Raw genomic sequence first — 26,905 nt, 5'->3', positions numbered from 1 at the left:
CACTGGAAAGCTCTTGAAAAAAATTGAAGCCAAACTATTTTAATTTCTTATTGGTAATTATATGAAATAAATGTTATAATAATAATATCTATATGATGAAATATATAAAAATATATGAAGAGTGATCCATCATGTTCCATTGAAATATCTGTGTTGTCAGGAATTTCGTCGACCTCAGAATTTTTGCTTCTAGATTCAATGGGCGTATAATACATAATTTATTTACATAAATGTAAATGCCCAGACTTCCATATTCTTCTTCATCTTTGATGAGATGACAAAAAATAATATGAAAATAACTGGATTGTAATCGGAGATAATCCAGATTTTGTATGTAAATATATATCAATTATGCGTACGTATACAATAGCTCGCATCATGTGTTGGCAAAAATAAAAATAAAGTCTTATTAATGCCGTTTTAAGGCACAGTATTCGGTTAATCGAAACATAATTTTTAATGAAAGGTGAATTTTCCAAAAGAAAATTATGAATGAAAATATTGATTATATCGGCTGTTATAAACACAAAGCGAGTCTAATACAATCCTTTATAGATGGATTATGTTAAATTAGATATTCCTCCCGTCTGCAAATGATCAATTTTGTTAGTAAATTTTTATAGCCTTGTTATTGTGAGTCGCTAATAAAATGGTGATACGATGTTTTTCCACTTGTCACTGGGCCCATCCCAAGTCTATCACTCTGTCAGGGTGTGTAAGGATAAGGGTGGCTAGGGGGAGGTTTGTGTAATAATAACCTGTAGGGTTGGTCCGACGCTCCCCTATTTTTCTGAATGAAAATACGTCGCAGTTATCACGAAAGCGAATAGCGGGAACTGGAAATAACCAGTTCAATCCAATCTTTATTAGAGATTCGTGGAAATTTTCATTAGCTCGTATTCATATGTGAGATTTTCAGGGAAAAACAAAAATCAATTAGGAAATTGAAATTGCAAATGTTTGTTTTTACCACTTGAGTTTATTTTTATTATAACGACTAGCATCGGAAGCTATGCTTCCATCTTCAGGTCCAAATATTTGGAAAAACAAAATTAATTAGGAAATTGAAATTCTTCTTTTTCTTCTTATTGGTGTAGGTCTGTGGCCTGTTTTTAAAAGGGATTAGCCTCCTGAGATGTCGATTCCCAGCTATCGACCCATCTGTTTGGTGGTCTGCCCGGGAGTCGTCTACCTACAGTGCAATGTGGGGGAGTCTGGATGGTTCCATTCTCCTCACATGCTCATACCATTGTCTCCTCCGTTGCCTTCCCCACCTAACGACATCTTCGATCTCGCATATTTCCCTGATCCTGGCGTTTCTTATTCTATCTCGAAGACTTGCCTGATATGCTTCTTAGAGTCTTCATTTCTGACACTCTATGCGCATTTTTTGTGCCAACGGTGTCCGCTCTACTTTCAATTCCATACGTCATGATGGGTCAGGCACAAGTTTTTTAAATCTTAATTTTGCTGCCGATCTTCATCTCAGGATTTTTGCAAATTGAAATTGTAAAAGAAAAACATTTGTTTTTTTTCACAGTTTTTAGACAGATTGGTGTGGCGTTCTGTTCTCTCTGCCTACCCCTGTGGGGAGCGGCGTGACGTTTAGTTGGCTAGTTCTTGTACCAGTGTCGCATTTTATGGCCCATTTTAGATTAGCTGGGTGACACAGTCCAGTTCTATGTAGAACAATGAACACACTCTGGCCGGCGGAGTATGCCGATATAGGTGTCCGCTCGCCGTGTACCTACAGAAACGTGACTCGAACCGATTGACCGGAAAGCGATTGGCTTACCGGTTATATTGTCACAGAGACTTGACCGGAACACCGGGCGGGTAGGTGGGTAGGTACCGCAGCCGCGTTAAATTTACACGAACCAAACAAGGTCAGCTTTATTTCGCCACACCCTGTATGTTACACCGCGGGTCTCGTTTTTGAAAGCTAGCGATTTTGCGTACAATTTCAATGATGAATTATATTAACAACATTTGGAGTGTGTCCAAATACTTGTTCACAAAATCTGAATGTTACACGTGTGTAAAGTGATCATTTAAATCAGCCTATGATGGTCGTCAGCCCCGTAAATGCCCAGACTTCCATATTCTTCTTCATCTTTGATGAGATGTCAAAAAATAATATGAAAATAACTCCTATAATAAGAGATAATCCAGACTTGTGAACAAGTATTTGGACACACTCAAAATGTTGTTGTAAGTGTTTTCGCTCATCAATTACATTTAAATCACTCCTTTTAAAATCAAGTTTTTATTGTATAGTCTGTATAATAGTATTTGTTTAAAGTGTTCACTTATTTTCTTTTTTAGAGTGAATTTCTAAAGGGAGGCTGTCGAAGTTTTTTATTTTTATTTCTATGTATATGTAATTTTGTTGGTACTGTTTTGTGTTTTGTTTTGTTTTAATATGATAATTTAACAACAGTTTACTTATATTATTTCGAGAAATAAAAATGCTTTGTGTTCTGATCCACTCACATTTTTATTAACCAACTAGTTTCGGCAACAACCTGTTGCCCTCTTCAGGGTTACATTTATTACTGTAATAAATGTAACCCTGAAGAGGTAATAAATGTAACCCTGAAGAGGGCAACAGGTTGTTGCCGAAACTAGTTGGTTAATAAAAAGGTGAGTGGATCAGAACACAAAGTATTTTTATTTCTCGAAATAATATATCAATATGATCCACAAAGTTAATGCTTTCAATATTCAAAACAGTTTACCTATATTATTATTTGTTTAAAAAGCTGGAAAATTGTTTATTGTTAAATTATAACAATGAATAGATAAATATGTTTGAAAAACCCGGTCAGTCATATAACTGGTCGTTCATTAATATCAGATTGGTATAGCGATCAAGGTATAAATTATGCATTTATTGGTCAACGGTCACCTAATTGTGTTAGTGACACACTAAATACCTTTTATAAATACATAAATGTATACAAGAGTAATTATAACACGGTGTTACAGAAATAACACCAGGATAATACCAGTACCACGTCTATAACTTCATGATTGCTGTTTCTTAGAACATAAAAATACTCACATTTTGATATTTATTTGGACCTTTACATTTTTTCAAGTTTTTTTGTCCGCCTCCGTAGTGTAATGGTCAGCATGCTCGCCTACCGTTCTGGAGGTCCCGGTTTCGATTCCCAGGGGGGTTTAATAAATATAAGTGATTTTTTCACTCTAATATTTATTCAGTATTACACTGGACTGGTACCTGAAGTGGAGGGCTGATCACCTTTCCTTCATGTGTAATCGATCTAGATAACACTGCGTTTATATGAATCAGTGCCCTATGCACCATTGGGGTGCTTTAAGGGATTTTTATTTTTATTTTTATTTTTTTTTTCGTTGAGTGCAAAAGATTATTTATTGATTAGGCGTTTAGTTTGCAGAGCTCCATTTTAATTTATGTATCAATTGTTAAATTAAACGCAGTTTTTTTTGAGCCTACTAAGTTGTATTTTATTTTTAATTAATGTTTTACTTAGTAAATACCACTAAATAACACTATTTCTTAAAATCTACTGTGACACGTGTTTCGATGCATTCCGCATAATTTTCTAACACCGTATGATGTGATATATGATGTGGAATGCATCGAAACACGTGTCACAGTAGATATTAAGAAATAGTGGTATTTTCAAAGTAAAACATTAATTAAAATGGATAGATTTTACCAGAAAGTGACGAAATTAAATAAATTGATGACATTGTATTTTATTGTTAAAAAAAACACATGAAATTGAATATTTTGACAATTGTTTCGTCTAGTTATAGCATTTCCAAACGAATGTTTAAAAATGCCATAACTAGGCGAAATAATTGTCACAATATTAATTTTTATGGGTTTTTTTTAAAGCAATGAAATACAACTTAGTAGACTCAAAAAATCTGTGTTTGATTTTACAATAAATACTTAAAATAATAATAAAACCCTTATCCGCACCCCAATGGTGCATAGGGCACTGCCTCATATAAACGCAGTGTTATCTTAATCGTTTATACATGAAGGAAACGTGATCTGCCCTCCGCTTCAGGTACCAGTCCAGGGTAATATTGAATAAATATTACAGTGAAAAAATCACATGTTTTTATTTGACCCCCCCTGGGAATCGAACCCGGGACCTCCAGAACGGTAGCCGAGCGTGCTGACCATTACACTACGGAGGCATACTTAAAATAAAATATTATATTTGTCAAGTGACTGCCACCAGTATTGATATACATTTGTGCGCGATTTATCAATCTGTTAGTATACTGCATCTGTCTAGTTAACAAACTTCAAATATGATTGACGTGCAACGCCATTCGCAAAAATTATAACATCTTCCAATAGGATGATTAATTTTGCGCCACTCTGTATGATGTCAAATACAGTTTCCTGTATATCATTGACCATATTTTTAACACGGTGTATTTCTAAATTACATTTTATTTAGTTAAATGATAAGAGAAGTTGTATTGTTTACGTCATTTGTTATTTCAGCGATATAGTGTATGCAATATTGTATTTTTTATTACCTTGTATCATGTATACTAGTTCCATTATGTTTGGTTTAATTACTGACATAAATTTTTCGAAAATGGACCCATTTAAATCACAAAAATAAAATTGACAGGTTAATACTGTCTAATCAATGTCCGCCTCCGTAGTGTAATGGTCAGCACGCTCGGCTACCGTTCTGGAGGTCCCGGGTTCGATTCCCAAGGGGGGTATAATAAATATAAGTGATTTTTTCACTGTCATATTTATTCAATATTACCCTGGACTGGTACCTGAAGCAGAGGACTGATCACCTTTCCTCCATGTGTAAACGATCAAGATAACACTGCGTTTATATGACGCAGTGCCCTATGCACCATTGGGTGCGGATAAGGGTTTTATTATATTATTATATAATCAATGTTTAAAGCACTAACTTTTTCTATTGGTGAGATGTAAAGAAGCTTTTTATTAAGCAGAAACTCTTATATAAGTATCTATGTGAGGTCCGAATCCTGGAGTATAATCACATACATGAGAAACGCGGGAAAATATCATTTTATTTTTTTTAATTAAAAACTTATAAAGTTAAAATTAAAAATGGATATATATTACCACAAAGTGACTGCCGAATCAATTAATAAAAAATGTTTTTTATCAATGAATAAAATCCTAATTAGATGTTAAATCAAGTTTAATTGAGCGTAATTTAATGAAGAAGAAAATGGAAGTCTGGGCATTTACAGGGCTGACGAACGTCATAGGCTGGTTTAAGTGATCACTTTACACACGTGTAACATTAACCAAGTCTACCCATTATTAACAACCACACTACTCAAATTCTTGGAAGTTCTACATATATACATATATATATATATATGAACCAATTTAGAAACCTTGTTCTTGAATCACTAGAACTTCACTAGAGACATCTATTGGTGTGATGAAAAGAAGCTTTTTACTAAGCAGAAACTATTGTGAGGTCCGAATCCTGGAATATAATCACATACATGAAAATCGCAAGAAAATATCATTTTCATTTTTATTATTTTAGCTTATAATTTGACCAGTTAATTTATTTACAACATTTTGAGTGTGTACAAATACTTTTTCACAAATCTGGATTATCTCCAATTATGGGACTTATTTTTCATATTATTTTTTGACATCTCATCAAAGATGAAGAAGAATATGGAAGTCTGGGCATTTACGGGACTGACGACCGTCATAGGCTGGTTTAAGTTTTTTTTCAGGTTTTACCTAAAAAGATCAATTAGTGGCTTGATATTTATTTTCAATAGATTTGATTATATTTTTAAACTTAAAAAATGATCTCTTGAAAAATGAAGTTGTTTGCAATATATGTAGTATGACGTTGTTGAAAGGAGTGAGCGATATGTACCTACATACATATATACAGATGAAAGACGATAACTCTACTCTTGCATTGCTTGCTCAGATTGACATTTGGCGAACGTTAGAAGATCGCCTAACATAACCCAACCTAACCTATTAACATTATAGATACATACAGGTATACATATATATACTAGATACGTACATATAAACGGAGAATAAAGGCCTATCTTACATAACACGACTCTTGAATTGATCAAGGCAATTGTTTTATATAAGATGCATGGGGTCTTCCGACACCTATTTTTTTTTAAAAGAGAAATATTTGTGTTTTTATTATTTACAAAAATATTTCAATTTCACACTATTTCTGTGAACCTAAGCAGCTCATTATTATTAAAAGGTATCAAATTGTGGTAGTCAGTTCGAAGTGTCTAGTGCATAGTGAAGCAAAGAGTAGGCTAAAGAAGGTTGAAAGTAGACTGAACACAGTCGAAATGCGATCTCTCAGACGAATGTGTGGCAAAAATATGTAAGATAGAATGTTTGAATAGTGAAATAAGGAAAGAATGCAAGGCTGAGATGAGCATCATCGCCAAAATTCAAAAACGGTGTGTTGAGATGTTTTGGACATGCAGAATGATCGAGTGAAGAAAGAGCAGTAAAACAAATTTATGAGGCAAGTGTGGTTGGTGATAAGAGCAGAGGAAGACCGAAAAAAACTTGGCATGATCAAGAATTTCATATACTTGAAATTGATCAGGTCAGGAGTCGGAATAATTGGCTGGTATGTACGAAGAGATCCATGAATGTAAAGGAGGCAAAGATAGTATTGAAAAACAGATTGGTGTGGCGGTCTATTCCCTCTGCCTACCTCGACGGGAAAGCGGCGTGATGGTGAGTTAGATAATAATTAGAACAAATTCCATTACACCAAACCACTTTTTCGCGTTTTTACTGCTTTGCATATATTTCTTCTTAAGTTAAAAGAAAATGTTATTCTTATTAGTTTTGTAATCACTTGTCGGTGAAAACAACTGTAGTTTTCGAAACTAGTTATGTGTAATGTGATAAAACTCAATAAGTATTATACAAGTGCTTAATTTTTAAATAATCAACATGTCATTCCACAAAATTAATGCTGAATTAATAAAGAATATAATTTTAATTGTTTAATTGGAACCAAATACTTTAAGAACATACAATGTAGTTGAGTCGTCTGCCGCTAGGCGCAAATAATTCGCTAGTGTAGTTAAAAGATGGCGGCAGATAGCGGCACTCAAATGTCAAATATCCACAATGTAACGCTCTTTTCCGTGCGTTTAAGCTCGTCTTTGGCTATTCTGCTAATATATTGCCACAATGCAGACGTATAATACGTTTAACATTTTGTTCAGGAAATTCAAATAAATGCAAATATGTACATCTCTATGGCAAGGCTGCAAAACTAACGGCTAGATTTTATTAAAGATTTCAAATTAGGTTCTGTCCAAGATATTCAATGCAGTCGAGCAATACTGGAATCTAAAAATGAAATAAATAAGATCTGAATTACCTTATTTAACATGTTAATGAAATAACTTAAAATAGCATCGTGAAATGAACATAATACAAATAATTATTTTAAGTTTGAAATAAACATAATACTATTCAAGCAGGAACGCAGATGGCTTTAAATGATTTTAAAACGTAGTTCAATGAAAGCGAAATTTAAATTTCATACATGAACACTAAATTTATAATTCATTGATACATCTACATATAAGTTCATGTCTGGTATTTCCTGAATGACTATTACCGTTTCTAGTACCTACCTATTTATAATAAAGCCTTGAATTATACATAATTAATGATCAATGAATCGTGATTTAAACCTATGTATAAAAAAGAAATGATGCATCTATTGTTATACACGTGTAAAAAAATCTCTTCAAATAATTGTTTTTTAAAGACAAATATTTGTGTTTTTACTATCAACAATTTCATACTATTTCTGTGAGCCTAAGCGACTCATTATTAGAAATAGGTATCAAATTGTGGTAGAGTGGGTTCGAACCGAGAAACTCTGACTTAAGAGTCCGCGACACTAACCACGGAACCACAACCCGACACTTCAACATAACACAACGCAACATAAAAATTTGAAAGTATGGGTATTAACAGGGGTTACTATGTGGCATAGGGTGGTTTTAAACCAGCCTATGACCGGTCGTTAGTCCTGTTAATACTCAATCTATGCTGAGATATTAATATTCTTTACTATTTTTTATTAAGTAAATACTTACCACTTTTTCTTAAAATCTACTATGACACGTATTTCGATGCATTCCGCATGATTTTCAAACACCGCACATTTTCAAACACAAATACGGTGTTTGAAAATGCTGCGGAATGCATCGTAACACGTGTCACAGTAGATTTTAAGAAATAGTGGTATTTACTGAGTAAAATTTAAAATGGATAGATTTTACCACTAAGTGACTGCCGAGTCAATTAATGATTTTTTTTAATTATTAATTTTTATACAAAAATGTTAATAATATTAGTATACAACCACTCACCGAGATTTTTACGTCTACCGGTTTCGAGACGTACCCATCTCTTCGTCAGGACAATCACTATCACAGCATGCAAACAATGAATTTTTTAATTTAAAAAAAAATTGAAATTATATCATTTTTCACAGTTTTGGCAAAACAGCATTCCTGGCGAATATAATGAATTCCAGATTACAAAGAAAATCGTTATGTCTATATTATTACCGTGTGTTTTATTATTCATACGTAGGTATCATTTCAATGTGCTGTATCAAAACCTAATTATACTTATTGTCTTTTATGGTTCGCCAAGGACATCCCATAGAATAATACGTTTAATTATATTAACGATTTCCGATATCAAAGTGTAAATTTTGATCTGCGCAATCGACTTATCTGGAACAATGCCTCAATTACTCTTGACTTTAGGAAATTTAACCTTGCCACATCTAATAGGGGGATTGAAATCCCCCATATATGAATTTTAAATCCATAAGTTTAGTATTATAAGAACTACTTACTCCATATTTTATGTAATCTTGAATATAATATATTAAAATAACAGACGTCTGAGACATTACTATCTATCATTAGAGTCCTAACTGTCCATCAAACCTTCTGCCTTAGATTTTCTCTCTACATCCTTCCCTAAACTCCCTTTTTCCTTTGCCTTCCTTATTATCATCGATGTTTCATATAATTGATGTTTTTAAATTTTTTTCATTACTATCTACCCTCTGCATACAGCTATATATGGTATCAAGCGTTTTGACCAATATCACTAGTCTGTTTTTGGTTTGTTGGAAGCTATTGCTTTTTAACAATAAACCCGCTAATGTACTTATTTCTTTTCCGTACATGGAGTTTAAATAAAGAATACAGGGTGGTGCAAAATTAATCACCCCATTGGAAGATGTTAAACTTTTGCAAATGGCGTTGTACGTCAATCATATTTGACTTTTGTAAACTAGACAGCTACAGTTTACAAAAAAATTTAAGGCGGCGCAAATTTATATATCTTTAGCTCAAATAAATCTAGTACCATAACGAGAGAGTGAGACAACTAAACTACTCGATTTTCGTTTGATCTAGTGTCCCACTACCTGCACTCAGTCGCCGCGTGACGGCGCGTTGGCACGGAGTGTCTCCTTATGAGTCAGTTGGTACTTGCTGCGAACTGCGTACTACGATTTCCATACAAATCTGGGGTCATTTGGTACCCCCCTTCAGATCAGGTGTAATTTTTTGATAATTTTTTGATCAGTACGGGAAAGGTTCATAGTATCCTTGAACTATTAATATCTGTGGGCTAAAATATTGCATATTATTCTAGTTTTTTTCCGCATAAATCCAGTAACGCCTATTTTTCCTTCATTTGGCTACATGATTTCATTAAAATTAAGTGAATAAAACATTAAAAGAGATCATGTCGTGTTAGATGAATTAATAATAATTTAATTGATATTAGTAATGTTAGTAAATAACCACTCACCGACTACTTCTGTCTACCGGTTTCGAGACGTACCCGTCTCTTCGTCAGGACATACACTACAATTTAACAATCATGCGAACAACACTACACCACACCCACTTAGTACTATTCACATACACTATCACTACACATGCAAAACATGCAGAGCGAGTTGTTAGTCCCACCATGCTTTTGGGAAACTGGTGGGACTAACAACTCGCTCTGCATGTTTTGCATGTGTAGTGATAGTGTATGTGAATAGTACTAAGTGGGTGTGGTGTAGTGTTGTTCGCATGATTGTTAAATTGTAGTGTATGTCCTGACGAAGAGACGGGTACGTCTCGAAACCGGTAGACAGAAGTAGTCGGTGAGTGGTTATTTACTAACATTACTAATATCAATTAAAATGTTTGACCACAAAGTAAATGCTTTGAATATAAATAATATAATAATAATTTGTTTACTCTGTGCGACAAGGCTGTAATTTAGGGAGTGCCACTAATGTACATTAGAGATGATAGATATTCGTTCTTAGTTGAATTCGCATTAAAAACTAAACTAACTAACTAACCATCACGCCGCTTCCCCGCAGGGGTAGGCAGAGAGAATAGAGCGCCACACCACTCTGTCCTTGCAAACATTCTTCGCCTCTTCCACGTTCATGCATCTCCTCATACATACCCGCCGATTGTTACGACTCCTAACCTGACCACTTTCAAGTATTTGGCATACCTGATCTGCCATGTTTTTCTCGGTCTTCCTCTGCTTCTTTTCCCACTAACATTTGCCTCATAAATTTGTTTTACCGTTCTTTCCTCACTCATTCGTTCTACATGTCCAAACCATCTCAACACACCTTTCTTAATTTTATCGATAATGCTTATCTCAGCTTTGCATTTCTTCCTTATTTCACTATTCTTCTGAGAGATCGCATTTCGACTGCATTCAGTCTACTTTCATTCTTCTTTTGAAAAAAAATGAATTTAAAATAATTAATCCACTGGGCAAAATGTAAAATATAAAACAATAAATGAGTATAGTAAATTGGTATATAAGTATCAGTGGCGGTACTTCCCTAGAAGCCCAAAAGCCCGGCTTGCCTAACAACTCCAAATAAAAATGACTAAATCTAGACCAAATGATTAAAAATATGTATTTAATGTATGACTATTTTTAAATTATGGCGCGCTTACATGATTATTAAACTCTATGCATGCCATTATATGGTGATGGTACTTATTGGTTATGGTTAATATCTGAGGAAGATATTTTAATATAGTGAACATTTTCTTTATTTCAAGGTGATGGCTATACCTTACAAAAGTTACATGTTAGCATATTTTTACAATTATTACAGTACATTGTTTATATTTATAATACTTTCTGGGTGCTTACTATACTGGGAATAATATGAGGTGAAGAAATTATAGGCACATCATGTATTAACGAATGTGAAAAATAATGGGCTTGCCTTACTGGTAAACCCTAGGCACGCCACTGATAAGTATATAAAAATATAATGTAAGAACCCTGTTAAAAGGAAAAAATGAGAAAATATAACTAATCACTCTCACAAATATCTTTCTATAAAGTTTTTTTCCAGTTCATTCATTTAACACGAAGTGCTGCTGGCATGTGATTTTAATTCGTACATCTTTCGTAGTTCGGCCGATGAAAATGGGTCAAACGAAAGTTCGATTGCAGATCCGACAGATGCTAACTGCCCAGATAACTAGACGGTAGAAATTTGGAAGCGTTGTGGAAGCACATTGCCAAATCGCTAGAGAAAAAAAATCGTATTAGTTTGACCGACAGGTGGACCCAAGCATCGTTGCTTCACGGTAAAATTTAATAATAACCGCTGCACACGGGTAATAATATGTTTAATTTTGTGTTAGATAAGCCATCGGAAGCCAGCAAGGTGCAAATTACATATTACTTAATCTTTAATAGAATCGTGATATCGCTAAAACATATCGTATGTGCGAAATGGGGCTTTAGCCGGCCATACACCAAGCGATTCTCAATTTCGACTTTTTAACTGAGACTTTGAATTTTTGAACCTTAGGAAATAAAAAAAAAAATCCGATAATATTTCGCTCACTCCTTTCAAGAACGTCATATATAAAAAATCGTTAATTTTCAGTTGTGCATGTTTTCAGATGCCCAGAAAATGTACTATATCTCAGCAAAAGCGGCATATTTTTAACATAATTCTTACCCGCTTTAGGGCAAAAAGTGTTGTTTTTGCATTTTGAAGAAAAGGTGTCGTTTAGTCATTTTTTAAATATACTAAATATTTTTTAAATGAGGAAAAAACCTTCAAGTTTTACCTAAAAAGATCTGTTGCACAGAGAAAAGTTCAATAAGTGGCTTGATATTTATTTTTAATACATTGTATTATATTTTAAACTTTAAAAACGTTCTCCTGAAAAATCAAGTTTTTTGATTTATGACGTTCTTGAAAGGAGTAAGCGATATGAATAATCATATCGCTGAATCAATGAATGAAAAAATTTGATTTTTCAGGAGAATGTTTTTAAAGTTTAAAATATAATACAATGTATTAAAAATAAATATCAAGCCACTTATTGAACTTTTCTCTGTGCAACAGATCTTTTTAGGTAAAACCTTAAGGTTTTTTCCTTATTTAAAAAATATTTAGTTTATTTAAAAAAAAAACTAAACGACACCTTTTCTTCAAAATGCAAAAACAACACTTTCTGCCCTGTAGCGGTGAAATATTAAGTTAAAACATGCCTCTTTTGCTGGGAAATAGTACATTTTCTGGGTATTCTGAAAACATGCAGAACTCAAAATTGACGATTTTTGATTTATGACGTTCTTGAAAGAAGTGAGCGATATGTTTACTTCTTTCCATCCGACGCTGTCGGACGATGTCGTTTCGTCAATGGCATGTGTAATATCTGATAATATTTTATTAATACTGCGCTGTGTACTGAGATAGCAATTTAAAAATACGATTTTGAACTAATAACAATATTTCAAATCTAGATTCACGAATTCGCAAAATAATATATGTAAAAAACAAGAAAATTTAATAGGTTTTTAAGAACAAATTTTTGGCTGTTCATGAACTTTATTTGGGTCAGTTTAAAAAATAAACTAATCTTAAAAAAATATATATTTAATTAATAGATAATAATTCTTGATATTTCTACCTTTTCGCAAATATTTTATGGCACATTTTATAAACTTTATAAAATAAAACAACATTGTTTTAACCACTTTTTATTGGTATACTTTATTCAACCGGTTTCGACAAGAACCTTGTCATCATCAGGGTTTTTGTACTAAATTCTAAAACATTGAAATACTCACAGTTAATTACCCTTACCAAAGTTGTTTTATTTTATAAATTTATATTATCCACTGAGACTTCGTGATGGAATTGCATTTTTAATATATTATTAGATTAAAACCAATATTTTTAGCTTTTCCACTTTATTTTTATTTGACCAGCGACCGGGTTTCGTCGTTACCGACATCATCAGACTGGTCTGATGATGTCGGTAACGACGAAACCCGGTCGCTGGTCAAATAAAAATAAAGTGGAAAAACTAAAAATATTGGTTTTAATCTAATAATATATTATTTTATAAAGTTTAATAGATAACAAATTTTTTCGTTAGAAAATGTTCCCAATCTAAAAATATTTTAAACACCTTTTAAATAATATTTATTAGCTGTACCCACCTCGCATCGCATTACAGTGGCCCTCTTGGCTTTCTTTTCTATTAAGATAGAAAAAGTAAATAAAAAGATCTGTTTCAAATACTGTATATTTTATTTCACAATGTCTGTGTATCAGTAAAAATATAAAAAATTAAACAACAATACAATAAATAAAAAAATGACAAATGACAGCAGCTGTCAAGAAGCACGCTGTCTGCCATGAACAACGCCTTAGCATTGAGTGTTTTGCTGTTACGTTACACAGATGGCGTCGCCATTGAGTGAAAAAAGCTATTAAATAAAACATGTTTTCAATTGACACAGATGTATAGCTTAGCGTGCGTCGAAGAGGTACTAGGCAAAAATCTATATTCGCAGTATTTGTACATAATGCAAACTATGTCATGTTCTCTCCGATTCCGCGGCTCACATGTTAGCCTATACTTTAGATAGTATAGATTTATTTAATATATTGTTATCCACCTTGAAGTCTGTACTTTCTCAGCATTTCTTCTCCATGTTATAATGGATAAATTTAAACGTTGTGTTTCACTCACTCTCGCTGCTCGCTGATAGTGTGTGATGGAGACGTGTATTTACCATTCCTTACTATTTGTTATTTTATTATTATTTTATGTTTAAGACTTTTTGTTTGTCTATTAGTGTATTCATTAGTGTATTTTTATATTAGATACTGTAAACTTATATGTATTATGTTAAAGGCGTAAGTCGTTCAATAAATAAATAAATAAATTTATGTAAAAACACACGTGTGATTATGCAACGTTGTGTCAACATTTCAAACAAATCAGTGATTTATTTTAGGATATTTAAGATTTTGAACAAACAAATATATACTTCAATAAAAAAAATTGAATAGTATATTTTTTGGTGCCAAAGCCGCAAACTTGTTAACTGATTTCAACGTGTTATTGATATTCAATGGATTATTGTTATGTTACAACATTTTGAGTGTGTCCAAATACCACACTCAAAATTCAATTATTTGGACACACTCAAAATGTTGTAAATAAATTATCTGGTCAAATTATAAGCTTAATAATAAAAATGAAAATGTTATTTTCTGGCGTTTCTCATGTGTGTGATTATAATCCAGGATTCGGATCTCACATACTAATATAAGAGTTTCTGCTTAGTAAAAAGCTTCTTTACATCTCACCAATAGATGTCTCTAGTGAAGTTCTAGTGATTCATGAACAAGGTTTCTAAATTGGTTCATATATATATATATATATATATATAACTTCCAAGAATTTGAGTAGTGTGGTTGTCAATAATGGGTAGAATTGGTGAATGTTACACGTGTGTAAAGTGATCACTTAAACCAGCCTATGACGGTTGTAAGCCCCGTAAATGCCCAGACTTCCATATTCTTCTTCATCTTTGATGAGATGTCAAAAAATAATATTGTTATGTTAATTATTACTGCCACCTGTCGGCAGTTTTTCGAAGCACAAAACAGTTAGCGAAGATCAGAACCTCAGACTAAAGCACATTTCATTCCATTGTCAAGGGCAGCTTACGAAATGATATAAATTTCCCGCATAATATAAATAAATTGTATTTTAAAACTCGTTTAATTTGGTGCAGTTTAATGACCTCTGTGAACATTTAATTTAATGCAAATTGTTTACAGTTAATACCACTTAATGCAAGCATTTTTTATACGAACAGGATACGTTTAAATGAATCGAGATACGGTGTACGTGAGATCCGATAAAATTAAGAGTTTTGTAATGGTAAGTACCTCCGTGACAGGTTTTTACTTGTGAAATTTCATTTGGTACAATGAAGATATGCAGGGGTAGGCAGAGAGAATAGAACGCCACATCAATTGTCTTTGCAAACATTCCTCGCCTCTTCCACGTTCATACGACGACTTCATATTTCGACTCCTAACCTGACCACTTTCAAGTATTTGGCATACCTGATCGTGCCATGTTTTTTTGTTGTCGGGTACATCGGAGATATTTTATGAATATCGGAAACTAATTCGCGTACAAAAAGCGCGTGAAGAGTGTGCGGGAACCGCGACACTATATTCGCATCTCACTCTTGCATACTTGCACTGTGCAAGCGTGAGGAGCTCAAAGCTCAATGTTCTCTGGCTAGCCGAGACAACACCGGGAAGGAAGGGTTAATAATAAAGTACAACTTAGACTCAAAAAATCTGTGTTTTATTTAACAATTAATACATATATTCATTCATTCATTCGAACCCTTATCCGCACTCCAATGGTGCATAGGACACTGCATCATATAAACGCAGTGTTATCTTGATCGTTAACACACGAAGGGATGGTGATCAGCCTTTCGCTTCAGGTACCAGTCCAGGGTAATATTGAATAAATATTACTGTGAAAAAATCATTTAATCGTAATACATAAACATACATTCAAGTTATGTACGGTTCTGTTTGATGACTTTAATGTATTTTGTTCTTGCGGCTTTGTGCAAGTGTTTCACGGCCAAGAGCACGCTGCAGCGGTCAGGACGGAGGGGAGTCGCATTACATAAGCGGAGCAGGTGGTCGACCCCGAGACCGTCACCTTGCGCATCCGGGAAGCCTTCCGTTCGGTGCCTTTGACCTTGCTAACATTATTCGCTTCTTCACACATGATGTATCGCCAACAAAAGACCCCATTACGGACCGCATTGTACACGGTGCAACTCACCTCATAGCCATTCTCTATTTCTTGTAACTTTTTATTAAAACACAATTTTTTTTTCACCAGAAATAGCAAATTGGATTTAATCGACGAGCCGACATGCTACATAGAGTAACATTTTTATTCTAAAGAACCCAACCTAAAATTTATTTACAAAATTTATTTTAAAATGTTGTAAATAAATTATCTGGTCAAATTATAAGCTAATTTAAAATTTATTTAAAAATGTTATAAATAAATTATCTGGTCAAATTATAAGCTTAAATAATAAAAATGAAAATGATATTTTCTGACGTTTCTCATGTGTGTGATTATAATCCAGGATTCGGACCTCACATACTAATAAAAGAGTTTCTGTTCAATAAAAAGCTTATTTCCATCTCACCAATAGATGTCTCTAGTGAAGTTCTAGTGATTCAAGAATAATGTTTCAAAAATTGGTTCATGTATATAGAACTTCCAAATATTTGAGTAGTGTGGTTGTCAATAATGGGTAGAATTGGTGAGTGTTACACATGTGTAAAGTGATCACTTAAACCAGTCTATGACGGTCGTCTGCCCCGTAAATGCCCAGACTTCCATATTCTTCTTCATCTTTGATGAGATGTCAATAAATAAAATGAAAATAACTCCTGTAATTGGAGATAATCCAGATATTGTGAACAAGTATTTGGACACACTCAAAATGTTTTATTTCTATTTCACATTTTGGGACATGGGATTAAGGTTTACAAGACTGGAACACAAATAAGACAAGAATTTGAGTAGTGTGGTTGTCAATAATGGGTAGAATTGGTGAATGTTACACGTGTGTAAAGTGATCACTTGAACCAGCCTATGACGGTCGTCAGCCCCGTAAATGCCCAGACTTCCATATTCTTCTTCGTCTTTGATGAGATGTCAAAAAATAATAAGAAATAGAAATAACTCATCGGGAATATTATATACTTATACATATCGCTCACTCCTTTCAAGAACGTCATAAATCAAAATACTTGATTTTTCAGGAGAACGTTTTTTAAGTTTAAAAATATAATACAATGTATTAAAAATAAATATCAAGCCACTTATTGAACTTTTTTCTGCGCAACAGATCTTTTTAGGTAAAACCTAAAGGTTTTTTCTCCATTTGAAAAATATTTAGTATATTTAAAAAAATAATTAAACAATACATTTTCTTCAAAATACAAAAACAACACTTTCTGCCCTGTAGCGGGTAAATATCATGCTAAAAATATGCCACTTTTGCTGGGATATAGCACATTTTCTGGGCATTCCGAAAACATGCACAACTGAAAATCGACGATTTTTGATTTATGACGTTCTTGAAAGGAGTGAGCGATATGTATGCGATACGTTTTGAAAAATAATTAAATACATAAAGATGTTCTCATTAACAGCTAAAAATACAAACTGAATCTGAACCTGAACCTGAGAATAACCTGTTGAAAATTTGTATTTTTCGAAACTAGTCGTGTTTATATAAATAAACTCAAAAGCGTTATTAAACAATTGTTTTATTTTAATATTGCATTTATATCAATATGTTTTATCATAAAATTAATGCCAAATCAATTAATAAAATAATCTAATATATTTTTATTTATATTACAGATTCTATGGACACACTGCTGAAAGAATATCGACGCGAAAACAGAAGAAAAATATAAAAATTAACTTTCCATAAAAAAGTCAAAAATATAATATCATAGTTTGTAGTTTTACTATATTTTAAAAATACAAATATGTATTTCAGTTCCACATTTTCCGCACTAAAATACAAAAAAGCCATGCAAAACTTTTCTTTTCAGTAAAGTTTAGAGCATAAACGATCTATCAGTAAAAAATATATAAGTACTATCATATTTGTTTTCTATTTTCTTATTTTAAATGTCTGACTGATAGTTTTACGATTTGTTTGTATTTTTATCTCATTGGGATGTATACTAATTTTGATGTTTCTCTTATTATTTACCCTAGATAACTAAACTATATTTGAAGATACATAGTAACTAAACATTCGTCAGCCGGACTACGCAAAAATATTAATATAAAATAGTAACTGGTTACATAGCTCACTCCTTTCAACAACGTCATATATCAAAAAACTTGATTTTTCAGAAGATCGTTTTTAAAGTTTAAGAATATAATAAAATGTATTAAAAATAAATACATTTAAATAAAAAAAAAATAGATCATCAACATTATTCATTATTGATATGAAAATTATACATAGTATGCATCCCAATTCGATAATTTTTTTTGTAATTTCTTGAGTTTTTACTTCTTTTTATGTAAAAAAGATACTCAAGAAACAATTATTTTTATATTTTTGTTAATTTTAGTCGTTCATTGTGAGAATCGCTAGAAAAATAAAAAAAAAACATAATTTTTTAAATTTCTTTAAAAATATTTCTTTTACTCTTAAGTTGGACTAGTTTAGACACCTGATGGCAAATTTCATAAATATAAGAAAAGTCAACAGTTTAAATTTTACTCGACAGATGGCCGACCTCCTTAAATATTTAGTAATAAAAATATCAAAAATAAGAACTCATTGAAAATTCACACAAATTTTTAATGAAAATTTATTGTAATTATCCTTTTAGTTCAAGCTATTTTTTAAAAGTGGTTTTAATTTTGTATTTTTATATACATCCTTGGCAAATAAATTTCTTCATACTTTTTCCATTCATTAATTAATTCATCATTTGCCTTTTTTTTGTACAAAGCCAAAAAAATCTAAATCATATTATTTTGTATCTAAAAGTTGGATTACACATATAAAATTATCGTACCATAATAATGTGATTCATATATACAGGGCTACTTATATTTTATTCGTAGAGCCTAATACTAAAAAGTTAAATAAGTATATCAGAAAAAATAAAAATCATTCGAACATTTTTCAAAAGCAACTTCAATAAATATGGCAATTTTTGACAAAATACAAAAAAATACATAATAAAACACTTGTGTAAGACCACTTTTTTCATGTTTATTTATGTAAACACAACTAGTTTCGAGATCTGCAGATCCGCGTATCATCAATAAACTTAAAAGCTTGATACAACAGTTTGACGTTGTATCAAATTTAAAACCTTCACTTTTTGATGAGAAAATTTGTGGTTCTCGAAACTAGTCATGTTTACATTCATAAACTAAAAAATGGCCTAATTCAAGTGTTTTATTTTGTTTTATTTAAATCATCGTGTTTTTCCACAAAATTAATGTCAAAAATAAATGAGACAATTTATGTAGCGCTGTTTTTATGAAAAATCACTTTATAACATTTAAAGGTATTTTTAAATATAATTTATATTTGAAAAACTTACTTTGCGATTTTTCCATTTTATAATTAAAATGTAACTTTCTTTTAAAATCACTATAAAGATTTTATTATAACTTAATTATAATGTCTACCGGTTTCGAAGCTAACCGCTTCTTTATCAAGACTTGTATTAATCAGTCTTGATAAAGAAGCAGTTACCTTCGAAACCGGTAGACATATTAATTAAGTTATAATAAAATATTTATAGTGATTTTAAAACAAAGTTACATTTTAATTATGTATTTTTTTTATTTACTTATTATTCATATTTTTATTTTCGCAATAAATACGGATCACCCTGTGTATTTATGATTTGCAACTATTCTTGTACTAAAATTTAAAGATAATTATCCATTAATAAATTTTAATATTCAAATTACCAAAAAATGATCTTGAATGGTTAATAAAGGTGATTTAAGCATATATATATTTTAGGAATATTAATTTTAAGCGTCAAAATATTCGCCATAATGACTTCTTTAACCGAATCACGAATAAATGAATAATTTAAAATAATTTGCATTTTTTAGTTAGATTACGACTAATGTCTTCTATTGTTATATACAGTATGCGTTTTTATTATAAGTTATCACTGCCAATGGTTCACGATTTGAGAACAAAATGAAATACACCTTTATATGAATATTTAAAAATTTATAAATGGTCTCCCGAGAGCATGGGAATGTGCTTTTTTATAACTCTAAAAAAATCATCAAAAATTTCACATCATACATTTTTGGTCCTCATTAAGACTGTCAAAAATTAAAGAAATTAAAGTAATATTTTCAAAAATCAAATCGGTAATAACTGTCCATTTTTAATGTAAGTTTTACTTGATAAATAAGTGGTATTTACCAAGTAAAACGCAAATTAAATAAAGCAAATGAAACTTGATGAAATATTATTATTATTAAACCACAAAGTTAACAATGCTTTTAACCTCGGCGGTCCCTACGTAAAGTACTTTTATCTGCAAATCTGTTACTTTACAGGAGAGAGCTTAGAAGATTTTTTCAACGGATTTTTTTTTATAATTTAATGGTTTTATCTGAAATTCTAAACTAGTATTATACATTAAAAACACGATAAAATAATATATTAAATCGTTTTAAAACTTTATGCTTTGTCAAAATGAAGTAATTAGCGTTTTAGGAGCTCAGTTCATTTCGAAAATTCGATGTAGATGGCGTCTTATACGCCTGAAAACTAGGCGTAATTTATTTTATATATTTTTTGTTCATTTATATTTGTAGATAACGGTCAGTTGATAACGTACACCAAATATCTCAAAATTGACAAAAACGTAGATAGAGCACTTTACGTAGGGCACTTTCGGGAGTATGGCCGTACATATATGGCCATACCAAATTTTCTTCAAAGGAGTATGGCCGTACATGTACGGCCGATACAAAACATGATTTATGTCAAAATTATCCATGTTTCGATAAATTATGTTTACTGGTGTAAATAAAAAAAAATATTCAAAAAAATATGTTGACTATTATATAAAATTTAAAAAAAGAAAAAATAGCAAAAAACTCACTCCGCAGATACAGTTTTGTCCCCAGAAACTAACTCCTGGACAGGTCAATTTACATTTTTTTTTAAATTACGTATTTTCAAAATATGTATTTAATTATTAAATTTATATTGTTGTGTTTTATTTTATTCAAAGTAATATCACAGTACTGACGACAGAATCTGCTTCTCAAAATTTCATAGATCATCTGTAGATTTCATAGAAACTTCGTATTTTATTTTGTTCTTAAAATATTTCATTTTAAGTGATTATTTTCAATTTGGGTAAAGTATTAGAGTAATTTTAATAATAATATTTTTTTGTAAATTGATCTCGTAAGAAAACGGCTGTTTGATATTGCCATATACGTTTGACACTGAATCCATAGGGTACTATGTCAATAAAATAAATAAATAAAAAATAGTCGATGTTTACTAACGTAATTTAGTATTAAGATGTTTTAATTATTAAGCAAATATTCTTAAAATAGCTTAAAACTGTTGCTATAACGTCTCCGTTTAAATCTTTTTAATATAGACTTAATAATATATGCGATTTTCTAAATTTTACCTTACTTAAATACATTGTATTTTTGAATATAACAATTATATTTATACTCAAATTACGAATATCTTCAATCCACAAGTGCACTTAGTTTTTTCAATATTTTATAAATATTTGATGCCTTGAGACCTTTTTTCCTTGCTGTTACTAAGCTAGTATAATAAGCCAGATTTCATTTTTAACACTGGTTTTTCACTTCAAATTTGACGTTTTACAAACCAAATTCGACGCATTTTAAATCTAAATTGGACATTTCAATACCTGCCCATGTATTATTTTATTCTTAAGACTAGCAAGTGCATTAGTCGTCATGTTGACAAGTTTGCGCGGCGCGCTGTCATAGTCTGTGCGCGCGATGTGTACTGAAGTTTTCAGACAAGACTTTAAATACTAATTTGAATCATGATTACTACTTTGAATATATTTATTAAAATTCTAACTTTTTTACAAAATATAATATAACGTCCAATTTGATTATTAAGGCGTCCAATTTGCTTCGTAAAACGTCCCAAACATGTTCATCTTCTCCTTTTTAGGACTTCCGATATAATGGCTGATGCGCTCTTCTCTTTCCATCCTCAATCCTGACAAAATCATTCCATCTTACACTTAGTATTCACTTCAAACACCTGTTTTAAAGTTTTGAAACTATTTTTATATACTTACCTACAATAAAATTTCGAAAAAAGCGAAATTGGACTTAGGAATGTCTTTAACTGAGTCATCGAACTGCAATATTTAACCCTAGACCACTTGTTTCAATGAAACTTGATACAAGACTATCGTAAAATGTACGACAGTAAAAAAACACACATTTTGCCAAAAACGCTTACTAAAAACATTAGAAAATAAGTGCAACACGTTTTTTGAGAACTTTATATAAAATAGTCAAATATTAAGATACATGGTAGTTGTTACTACATTCTTTACATGTGTCGCCTCAGTGCTCCCCACAGATTGGATGTCCGTCGTAAATTTTACGAACGTCTTGTAATCTAGGGTTGAAATAATATTATATATAAAAACAACAGTGCCTTTATGCATTTATTGAAATAAGTAATTACATACATTTTAGGTCTTCATGTCATATATATAGGGCTTTTTTTCATGTAACGCGGTGAAACGGTATTCCGGTACCTTTTTTCACGGATAAATTAAAATTTTAATTAATTTTCAAAATCAATGTGACAAAAAAAAATCTGCTTACGAATATACAGTATATAATTCCTAAAAATGATAAAATATGGTATTTGAATGAATATTCAAATGATATTTGAATATTTATTGTAACTGCAGATAGTTGGTAAAACTCCATTTAAAATTGTTGGGTATATAAGTAATTATACACAGTTATTGGATTGAATTCTACTTTTATTTACATATCGCTCACTCCTTTAAAGAAAGTCATAAATCAAAAAACTTATTTTGTATTACATTTTTAAAGTTTAAAAATATAATACAATGTATTAAAAATAAATATCAAACCACTATTGAACTTTTTACTGTGCAACAGATCTTTTTAGGTAAAACCTGAAGGTTTTTTCTCCATTAGAAAAATATTTAGTATATTTAAAAAAAATAATTAAACAATACATTTTCTTCAAAATGCAAAAACAACACTTTCTTCCCTGTAGCGGGTGAATATTAAGTAAAAATTTGCCGATTTTGCTGGGATGTAGTACATTTTCTGGGCATTCTGAAAACATGCACAAATGAAAATTGACGATTTTTGATTTATGACGTTCTTGAAAGGAGTGAGCGAGATATATGATAACATGTGACGCGTTTCGTCTCATTAAAACATTATCAAACCCTCAATGTTTGATAATGCCTTAATAAGACAAAACGCGTCACATATTATCATTTAATGTAAATTAAAGTAGAATTCAATCCAATAACCTTGTTTAATTTTGGATATATTACCCAGATATTAAAATATATATTTTTTAGTAAAACGCTTGACATGAAGTGTGTCCCAGAACCTTTTTTGTTTAAAAAAAGCCCTATATCGCTCACTCCTTTCAAGAACGTCATAAATCAAAATTTATCAATTTTCAGTTGTGCATGTTTTCGGAATGCCCAGAAAGTGTACTATATCTCAGCAAAATTGGCATATTTTTAACTTAATATTTACCCGCTACAGGGCAGAATGTGTTGTTTTTGCATTTTGAAGAAAATGTATTGTTTAATTATTTTTTTGAATAAACTAAATATTTTTCAAATTGAGAAAAAAACCTTCAGGTTTTACCTAAAAAGATCTGTTGCATAGTAAAAAGTTCAGTAAGTGGCTTGATATTTATTTTTAATACATTGTATTATATTTTTAAACTTTAAAAACGTTCTCCTGAAAAATCAAGTATTTTGATTTATGACGTTCTTGAAAGGAGTGAGCGATATGTGTAGATTTTTTTCATTTATATTAAAACACTGAAGACCCAAGTTTCTAAAATACTTCCTTAGAAATTCATAAGAAAGATAGCAGTATTGTTCTCTTATATAAACTATATCTTGCTTATGTGTTATGTATGTTTTGACGCAATAGTATGCGTCAAAAATTGTATGTTATTTTAATTTTTAACCAAACTAACATAGCCATTAAGGGGTGAGTAATATATTTTCATTTTTGAAAAATTATTTAGACTTTCTTGGAGACCTGAATGTTTGATTTCCTCCTCATTATTTAGTCAAGCGAATTTTGAACTGTCCATATTGACTTATTATTGCAAATATAACTTAAAAAGCGCCATTTACTTAAAACAGTGATTCTCAATCAGTTTTTCTTGCGCACCACTTAAAAAAATACCTCAAACTCGCGTACCCCTTATCGTCACGTCGCTTCAAAAAACTAATCATTTCGCCGATTCCCCGCAGCGGTAGGCAGAGAGAATAGAATGCCACATTAGTCTGTCTTTGCACACAATCTTCGCCTGCTCCATATGACTCCTGACCTGACCAATTTCAAGTATTTGAAATACCTGATCATGCCTAGTTTTCCTTTATCTTAGTCTGCTTCTATTACCAACCGCATGTCAGCCAGATTAGATACAGAACCGTGATTACTGACTTCTTCGTACCTCAGTTGAATGGCGTTGATGTGACAGATCTGTGGTTTCAACAAAATGGCGCAACATGCCACACGGTGGGTGCCATAATCAATTTATTGCGTGAAATTTAGTTTTGTATACCTCTTTAAAAACACCTGAACAACATATGTATTATATGTGATACTTTTAGGGTTTTAATTTATTTCTATAATATTAAATATGGACATATTTCTTCTTTTCTGAGTAAGCAAAAAATGAGATATTCGGGTCTTCGACAATGTTTTTATTATAAGTTAATTATCATAACAAAACTTAGAAATTACCTATTGTTTTTATTTTTAAATATGCGAAATATTAATGTAAGGTACTTAAGGGCAAATTGTATTGTAAGAATTTGTATTGTATTTTCGTCTTCATTGCTGATTCAATAAAAACAACATTCCATTAAAATGTGTTATTATTTTTACTGTATCATAGTTTTTTTACATAAAAAAATATATATATTGAACCCGGGACCTCCAGCACGGTAGCTAAATACGCTAACCATTACACCACGGAGGCGGACAAAGTACATAGAACTACAAGATCCAGAACACATCTAACAAATCCTCTGTTTACACATACCCCTTTTCTACAACATTTTAAGTGTGTTCAAATCCTTGTTAACAAATTTGATTTTCTCCACTTAGGAGTTATATAGACATCTCAACAAAGATGAAGAAAAATATGGAAATCTAGGTATTTGCAGGGTTTATGACCTGTCGTGGGCTGCCATACATAGTTTTTGGGCACATAAAAATATTGTGAATAAAATAACCAGTCATATTAAAAGTTTAAGAAAAAGTTGACAATCATGTTTTCAGGCATCTCGTAGTATGTAAAATAATTCTAGAATATCTTTCATACATACATTTCGGAAGGATATCTGCGCAATAAAAAAGCTTACTCAACTCAATCATAGATGGTGAAAAGAACTCAAATGCGAAAGAACGTAGCAAATTCAAGGATATATACAAGATCCTAAATTTGAGAAGTATGGTTGTCAATCATGGGTAATTTTCAGTTGTGCATGTTTGAATGCCCAGAAAATGTACTATATCCCAGCAAAAGCGCCATATTTTTAACTTAATATTTACCAGCTACAGGGCAGAAAGTGTTGTTTTTGTATTTTGAAGAAAATGCATTGTTTAATTATTTTTTTAAATAAATCAAATATTTATCAAATAGAGAAAAAAACCTCCAGGTTTTACCCAAAAAGATCTGTTGCCAGTAAAAAGTTCAATAATTGGCTTGATATTTATTTTTAATACATTGTGTCATATTTTTTAATTTTAAAAACGTTCTCCTGAAAAATCATGTTTTTTATTTATGACGTTCTTGAAAGGAGTGAGCGATATGTTACCTATATGTTTAATGTGTCCGAGCTACCATAAGGACCAACATATGATAAACATATGTTTAAATATTGGCTGTGAGAGTCACAACAATTTATAAATTCCTCTAGCCACCTCTATTGAAAATACCACGAGTTTTTTTTGTCAGTACCTAACGAGAATCTGATTTAGAATTTATTATCTATGGTCCCATCTGTCTTCCCTTTTAAGTACATCTCTCGGAGTGAGTGATTAACCTCTGGTGAACTCTTGTCTATCAGTTTGTCTATGATATTTGGTTAACTATCAGATAAAGATCTAAAAAATATTGCTTATATCTACAGGATGCTTCAATCGACAAAAAAATATTTAATTTTTAGATTATTATTAATAATATAATTTATATTTGAAGCACTAAGTTTGTGATTTTCCATTTTATAATCAAAGTGTAACTTTGTTTTAAAATCACTATAAATATGTTTCGATCCCGGGACCTCCAGAACGGTAGCCGAGCGTGCTGACCATTACACTACGGAGGCGGGTTCGTTCCCAAGGGGGGTAAAATAAATATAAGTGATTTTTTCAATGTAATATTTATTCAATATTATTATCCTGGACTGGTACCTGAAGCGGAGGGCTGATCACCTTTCCTTCATGTGTAAACGATCAAGATAACACTGCGTTTATATGACGCAGTGCCCTATGCATCATTGGGGTGCGGATAAGGGTTTTATTATTATTATTATAAATATGTTTTGAATATTGAAAGCATTAACTTTGTGGATCATATTGATATATTATTTTGAGAAAC

The 26,905-nt window shown here is 31.4% G+C and overlaps 1 protein-coding gene across 5 annotated transcripts in view; it reads left to right on the top strand.

The window, feature by feature from the left end:
* Positions 1-25,165, top strand: part of sano (CABIT domain-containing protein serrano) — a 135,937-nt gene extending 110,772 nt beyond the window's left edge. For all 5 annotated transcript variants that reach the window (XM_088269826.1, XM_088269825.1, XM_088269827.1 and 2 more), the window contains one exon: positions 17,878-25,165. The gene's annotated coding sequence lies outside the window, so the exon portion shown is untranslated. The remainder of the gene's footprint in view (positions 1-17,877) is intronic.
* The last annotated feature ends 1,740 nt before the right edge of the window (positions 25,166-26,905 follow it).

This window comes from Brachycentrus maculatus, unplaced genomic scaffold (genome assembly GCF_059751285.1).
Source record: "Brachycentrus maculatus isolate JH-2025_06_01 unplaced genomic scaffold, ASM5975128v1 h1tg000365l, whole genome shotgun sequence".
Taxonomy (NCBI): domain Eukaryota; kingdom Metazoa; phylum Arthropoda; class Insecta; order Trichoptera; family Brachycentridae; genus Brachycentrus; species Brachycentrus maculatus.
Note: the sequence above shows the minus strand (reverse complement) of the source record. Positions and strands in the feature narration are given on the sequence as shown.